Source organism: Chiloscyllium punctatum, chromosome 23 (assembly GCF_047496795.1).
Source record: "Chiloscyllium punctatum isolate Juve2018m chromosome 23, sChiPun1.3, whole genome shotgun sequence".
Lineage (NCBI taxonomy): Eukaryota > Metazoa > Chordata > Chondrichthyes > Orectolobiformes > Hemiscylliidae > Chiloscyllium > Chiloscyllium punctatum.
In genome coordinates, this window is record NC_092761.1 from 83,587,227 (window position 1) to 83,594,326 (window position 7,100).

Consider the following 7,100-nt stretch of genomic DNA (forward strand, 5'->3'; position numbering starts at 1 on the left):
TTTACCTCAGCACTTCTGTTCTAGCTGACCTATAATCGCTCCTTATTTAGCAATATTATAACTTTGAAATTCTCATTCTCATTTTCCAAATTGCTCCATGCCCTCATACACCACCACCTCCAATCCTACAACCGCCTGAGACCTCTGCACTCCTTCAAACTTACCTCCATCAACACTAAAGAAGCTTGACATCCCGCTGTTTCAGACAAAGCAGCTTGTTTGACATCCCCATCTACCATCTCAGTCATTCACTCCCTCCAGCACTTGTACACAGCTGTGTGTACCATCTACAAGATTTACTGCAGAAATTCACTAAGGCTCCTTCAGCAGCACCTTTCAAACCTGCAACCTCTTCCCCAACTGGAGGGATAAAGGCTGCGGAGTGTTTCAGCACCATCAGTTGTGAGTTCCCCTTTAAGCCCAGCACCACCTTCATGAGGAAATATACCACTGCTGCTCACTGTTGCTGAGTCAAAATCCTGGAGCACCCTCTAACAGCAGTGGGTATACCTACAGCAAAAGGATTGCACTTCTGGAAGGCAGTTCACCACGACCTCCTCAAGGGTAATAATGGATGGCCAACAGATGTTGGACCAGCCAGTGGCTCATCCCATGAATGGATTAAAAAAAATCCTAGTCTCTTGCACCTCTGTGATTTTAATTGTTCTACTGCCTGTACTCAATGGAGTTGAGGAGGATCTCATTGAAACGTGGAGAGGCCTTGATAAAGTGGACATGGAGAAGATATTTCCACGAGTGGAAGAGAGACAAGAAACCCTACAGTGAGGAAACATTTGGCCCAACAACTCTACACTGACTCTCTGAAGTGTAACCCACCCAGACCCACTCCCCTACCCTATTATTCTACATTTCCCCTAACTGATGCAGCTAACCTACACATCCCTGAGCACGGCCAATTCACTTAACTTGCATGTCTTTGGACTGTGGGAAGAAACTGGTGCACCCAGAGGGGGGACACACAGACATGGGCGAGAATGTTCAAATTCCACACAGACGGTCACCCGAGGCTGGAACCGAACCTGGGTTGCTGGTACTATGAGGCAGCAGTCTATCCTCTGTGCCACCAGGGCCTGAGGGTACAGTCTCTAAGTGAAGGAATGACCCTGTTCAGCCAGAGGGTGGTGAATCTGTGTAACTCATTGCCGCAACAGGCAGTGGAGGCCAAGTTAGTGAATGTATTTAAGACAGAGGTAGATAGCTTCTTCATTAGTAAGAGGATCAAGGATTACAGTGGGAAAGAAGGAGAATGGAGTTGAGAAACCTATCAACCATGACTGAATGATGCAACAGTCTTGATGGACCCAATGACCTAATTCTGCTCCTCTATCTAATGATCTTATGGTTGGTGACTATCTTTTCACCAGACTGGCTCAGAAATTCCCTCCCTTAGCTGCTTCATCTTTCTAACTCTCTTTGTTCCTTTGAGATGCTTCTTAAAATTCTTTTGGTCACATTTTTCATTATCTATTTGTCCAGCAGGACACTAGTGTTTCTCAAGGTTACCCCTTGCCTGGTCACCCATGTTCTGAGAGGCCGAGAAACCTCTTGCCATAAAAGGCCTATTGGTTGATAGGAAGACATTAATCTGTGCTCATATCTCAACCTCTCACAACCTTCATCAGCCTTCACATGATTGTCCATGGGAAAGGTCCAGAAATAATGAAATCATTCCATCTTCACAATTACTGGAATTATATAGAAATGCACTGCATTCGCCCAGAGCTGTTTCTGTGATGTCAGTAAATTTCTTCAAAGTGAGAGCTGGATTTGTTCCTGTCATGGACAGAGATTACCTTCAATAGAGTTTGGTAGGTCAGAACTAGAGTGGTCATTTAGATTAATTTTAATTGCTTAAATGGGACTCAGAGAGGAGCATTTCCAGTAATGTTTCTCCCTAATTGGCTCAAGTTTTTGTTTGGTCTTTTTCCTACCTCTTTTCAATGTCACACCTCAGTGGGGTAGTGGGCTGGAAATCAAGCCCTGTTATTCCCAGCGTCATCACAAACGTAAAGATTGTCTAAAGGTATGCAAAATCCCCAATTTACCTATCTTTTAGATTAACACAAAGGACAGACCAGATATCTGTACTTAACAAGAGTGACTGTTAGAAACAAACAGAATCTGGTGACTGGGAAACAGTTATGAACCATCAGCATTCAACTGCACTCATTAAACTCTAGCCCCATTATAAAACTCCTCCTACGCACAGACAGACACAAGAAATGTGGGTAACATGGATGGAAGAAAAGACTGGGAGCACAATTCAATGGTCCCTGCACAACAGTTTGCTGAGATGATCCTTTTTGCTTGTCTGAACGTGCTGCTCCTCAAGCCCTCTTCTCCAGGTCGTTAAACTTGCTTTTAGGAAGCACACAGTAACTGGTTTACAACTTGTAAAGTCTCTAACTAATCAGTCAAAAGCAACAGGTTCTAGCAACAGATCAGGGAAATAAACCAGCTTCCTTAAGGGTTTTTTTTAACTGCAGTGAAATGGGACTGATAGAGGTCTGATCGCTTTTAACCAAATGTTCACTCCCACAAGCTTTTCATCTACTTGAGGGGCAATGTTACAGCTGTTGGTTCAGGAGCAAGCACAGGAAGTGTTAAAGAAACTCAGCAGGTCTGGCAGCATCTGTGGAGAGAGAAACAGTGCTAGCATTTCCAGTCTGATATAACTCATATGAGACTGTAAGAATTAGGAACAGGAGTAGGCCATTCACACTTTTGAGGAGATAGTGAGGACTGAAGATGCTGGAGATCAGAGTTGAGAGTGTGTTGCTAGAAAAGCACAGCAGGTCAGGCAACATCCGAGGAGCAGGAGAATTGATGTTTCGGGCCAGAGCCCTTCATCAGGAATGAGGTGTCAAGATCTCAGTGAGTCCCTCTCTCATTGTCCTCTACTCTGCCCCCTCATTCCTGATGAAGGGCTCCGGCCCGAAACATTGATTTTCCTGCTCTCGGATGGTGCCTCATTCACACCTTTGAGCCTGCCACACGATTTGATATGATCATTGCTGATCGGAAATTCTTCATGTCCATTTGCCTGCCTTTTCCCCGTAACCATTGATTCTGTCAAACGAACAGGAATATATCTATCCCAGCCTTAAATATTCACTAGGACTCAGCTTCCACAGGTCTCTGTGGTAACCATTTCCAAAGACTCTTAACCCTCTGAGAGAAGAAATTTCTCCTTAACTAAGTCTTAAATTAGTGCCCATTTATTTTTAGACAATGCCCTCTGGTCCTAGATTCTCCCATGAGGCGAACCATCCTCTCAGTATTTACATTTTCATAGAATTTCATAGATGCCCTACAGTGTGAAAACAGACTAATAAGTCCACACCGACCCTCCGAAGAGTAACCCACCCAGACCTATTCCCCTACCCTATTAATTTACATTTACCCCTGAACAGTGCACCTAACCTACCCATCCCTGAACACTATGGACAATTTGGCACGTCTAGTTCACCTAACCTGCACATCTTTGGATTGTGGGAGGAAACCGGAGCACCCAGAGGAAACCCACAGATATGAGGAGAATGTGAAAACTCCACACATCAGTCGCCCGAGGCTGGCATGGAACCCAGGTCCCTGGTCCTGTGAGGCAGCAGTGCTAATCAGTGATCCTTAAGGATCCAGTATGTTTCAATATCATCACCTCTCATTCTTCTAAACTCTAACGAGTGGAATCCTAACCTGCTTAACCTTTGCTCTTAAGTGAGATGATGCTACTCCTTTAACAAGGTTATGTTATTCTTGGACTTCTTTCAGAGAGGTCGTAAATGCAGATGCTCCAGGGTGTCTGGTTTGGATGGGTTTTAGGGTCAATTTGATTATAGCTAATAAATACTACCTTAGGCAACAGGCTTTCAAGGTTTTCTTAAAATAAGATTTGTACAATGAAAGGGGAGTGGGCTCAGCTTTTCCCTGGCTTGGGTTGGTTTGGTTTTAACAGTCGGGCTGTTCAGAGCTGCCGGTCAGTTTTTTGAGGCTGCTGGTCAAAGAAACAGCTATATGGGAGAAGGTGTTCCAGGCTGAATCTCTCTCTGCCATCTCTCTCTCTCTCTCCTGTAAGACCCTGTGTTTGATCTTACCTTTTTTTGCCGAGGGGTGTTTGTGGGGATTGTTTTTAGGGGTGAAGAAAGTATTCGGTATTGCTTGCCTTTATTATTCAGTGCATTGAGTATAGGAGTTGGGAGGTCATGTTGCAGTTGTGTAGGGCATTGGTTCGGCTACCTTTGGAATATTCCGTGCAATTCTAGTCTCCTTCCTATAGGAAAGATGTAAAACTTGAAATGGTTTAGAAAAGATTTACAAGGATGTTGCCAGGATTGGAGGGTTTGAGCAATAGGACAATGGGCTGAGGCTGATTTCCCTGGAACATCGGAGGCTGAGAGGTGACCTTATAGAGGTTTATAAAATCTTGAGGGGCATGGATAGGGTAAATAGACAAGGTCTTTTCCCTGGGATGGGAGAGTCCAGAACTAGAGGGCATAGTTTGAGGGTGAGAGGGGAAAGGTTTAGGCTGTGTGGGCAGCATGGCAGCTTAGCGGTTAGCATTACTGCCTCACAGCCCCAGGGTCTCCAGGTTCAATTCCAGCCTTGGGTGACTATCTGCATGGAGTTTGCACATTCTCCCTGTGTCTGCATTGGTTTCCTCCAGTTGCCTCCCACAATCTGAAAATGTGCAACTGAGGTGAATTGACCATGCTAAATTGCCCATAGCATAGGTTACTAGTTGGAGTAAATGTAGGGGAATGGCCCTTGGGGTGGGGTGGGGGTTACTCTTTGGAGAGTCAGTGTGGACTTGTTGGCAGAAGGGCCTGTTTCCACATTGTAGGGTTTCGAATAGTAATTTTAAAGGGACATCTGTTTCATGCAGAGAGTGGTGCGTGTATGGAATGAGTTGCCAGAATGGAGGCTGGTACAATTGCAACATTTAAAAGGACAGGTACATAAATAGGAAGGGTTTAAAGGGATATGGGCTAAATGCCAGCAAATGGGATTAGATTTATCTAGGTTATCTGGTTGGCATGGACAAGTTGGACCGAAAGGTCTGTTTCCGTGCTGTATGACTCTATGACTACAACTGAAACTCTCCAGCCCACCAACATTCTGGTAAACCTCTCTGCACCCTCTCCAGTGTAATCACATCTCATTTTGTTCAAGTTCCAAGATCTCAATGGTCATGGAAGTTCTGTTTGTAATGTATGAAACAGGTAGATTTCAGCTGGAAATCCTTGAAGTGTATCTTTAGCAGAGAGTAAGAGTGGGAGCAACTCCTTATCAGCCATGCTTAATGTGAAGTGATGCCTTGTTCCAAGAAAAGCAAGCGATGAAAAACAGACATAAGCCTTATCTTCCTCATGTCAGCGCATGAAGTTTTCTAAGATTAAGAGGAGCTGAAATTTGGCAGTGAATTAGAAGGCACATTTATGCGTCATTTTAAACATGACTCTTAACGACTTGGCAAGGCTTTTCACAAGTGTATTATCAATGCAACTTTTGACACTTGAGGTGCTGCAAAAGGGGACTCGGAAACTAATTATCAAGCATCTGAACACTGAGGTATATTTTAAGGAGGGCTATCAAAGCAGAGAGGGACAGGATTAGGGAGTCACTGGGTGATATGTGATCAGGAGCTTTGAGTTGAGGGTTATTGACAGCAGCATGTTTAATGAGTTTAAGTTCATTTGAGTTGATAATTGAGAAACCAGCTAGGCGATAATTTGAATGGTTGAGGTTGGAGGTATGAAAGTCAAGGGTGAGGCAGGTGTGGAAGCTGTGATGACAGTGGAAAGAGGTGGTTTTGGCGGTGAAGCTCCACACTCCACATTAATTGCAAATTGTTTCCTTTCCCTTAAAAACTCATAACGGATGAGAAATGCATCACTTGGGTTGATTACTTAGTCATGGGGTCATAGAGATGTACAGCACAGAAATACACCCTTTGATCCAACTCGTCCATGCCAACCAAATATCTCAACCCAATCTAGTCCCACCTTCCAGCACCTGGCCCATATCCCTATAAACCCTTCCTATTCATATAGCCATTCAGATGCCTTTTAAATGTTGCAATTGTACCAGCCTCTACCACATCCTCTGGCAGCTCATTCCGTACATGCACCACCCTCTGCGTGAAAAAGTTACTCCTTAGGTCTCTTTTATATCTTTCCCCTTTCACCCTAAACCTATGACCTCTAGTTCTGGACTCACCCACTCCAGGGAAAAGACCTTGTCTATTTACCCTATCCATACCCCTCATGATTTTATAAACCTCTATAAGGTCACCCCTCAGCCTCCAACGCTCCAGGGAAAACAGCCCTAGCCTATTCAACCTCTCCCTATAGTTCATATCCTCCAATCCTTGCAACATCCTTGTAAATCTTTTCTGGACCCTTTCAAATTTCACAACATCCTTCCGATAGGAAGGAGACCAGAATTGCACACAATATTCCAAAAGTGGCCTAACCAATGTCCTGAACAGCCACAACATGACCTCCCAACTCCTGTGTTCAATACTCTGACCAATAAAAGAAAGCATACCAAACGCCTTCTTCACGATCCTATCTACCTGCGACTCCACTTTTAAGGAGCTATGAACCTGCACTCCAAGGTCTCTTTGTTCAGCAACACTCCCTAGGACCTTACCATTAAGTGTACAAGTCCGCTAAGATTTGCTTTCCCAAAGTGCAGCACCTTGCATTTATCTGAATTAAACTCCATCTGTCACTTCTCAGCTCATTGGCTCTATAATGTCACCCCTCAGCCTCCGACGCTCCAGGGAAAACAGCCCCAGCCTATTCAACCTCTCTCTATAGTTCATATCCTCCAACCCTGGCAACATCCTTGTAAATCTTTTCTGGACCCTTTCACAACATCCTTCTGGGGTTGGGGAGTCCAGAACTAGAGGGCATAGGTTTAGAGTGAGAAGGGAAAGATATAAAAGAGACCTAAGGGGCAACGTTTTCACGCAGAGGGTGGTACGTGTATGGAATGAGCTGCCAGAGGATGTGGTGGAGGCTGGTACAATTGCCACATTTAAGAGACATTTGGATGGGTATATGAATAGGAAGGGT